The following is a 574-nucleotide window of genomic DNA, read 5'->3' on the forward strand; positions in this document are numbered from 1 at the left end:
ATATAATCTGTCTTAGGGAGGAACAACAAAGCTTCAGAGACATGACTGGAAATTTATTAAGATTCCCCAGCAGCAGCAGGGCAGGGACAAAGCTAAAACCAGGTCTTCTAGTGCCACACTCTAGTCACTATCTCCAGCACCTGGATTAACACACGTCCTTTTATGCCCTTCTCTGCTCTCCAGTTCTTTCCTTCCTCTGAACCCTGCAGATCTACCAGATCACCCCTCCTCTTCCCAGTTTTGTCAAGGCAGTCCCCAGTTCAGAACCCAGGACCACAGAGATCTACAGAATTGCAAATTGTCTGTCCAGTGCAGTCCTTACCGGCCATTAGGGTCCTGGAGATTCAGCCCTGGCTGCACAGCGTGACTGCTAAGTAACCTGGAGCAAGCTCCCTAACCTCTTTGAGCCTCAGTCTTTTCATTAAGAAAATGAAAATGTTACCTAAGTCAAAGGAGTGATACAAGAATTAGATGTAGGGCCAGGGATTTAGCTCAGCGGTCCATGACTCACAAGTGCAAGGTCCCAAGCGAGTTCAATCCCCAATACCAAAAAAAAAAAAAAAAAAAAAATAAA

At 45.6% G+C, this 574-nt stretch overlaps 1 protein-coding gene across 5 annotated transcripts in view; it reads left to right on the top strand.

The window, feature by feature from the left end:
- The window catches only part of Mta3 (metastasis associated 1 family member 3), a 214,369-nt gene that overhangs the window by 2,302 nt on the left and 211,493 nt on the right, over positions 1-574 (top strand). The gene's annotated exons all lie outside the window — the stretch shown is intronic.

The sequence above is a fragment of the Fukomys damarensis genome, unplaced genomic scaffold (genome assembly GCF_012274545.1).
Source record: "Fukomys damarensis isolate Sample0158 unplaced genomic scaffold, DMR_v1.0_HiC HiC_scaffold_2, whole genome shotgun sequence".
In the NCBI taxonomy this organism is placed as follows: Eukaryota; Metazoa; Chordata; class Mammalia; order Rodentia; family Bathyergidae; genus Fukomys; species Fukomys damarensis.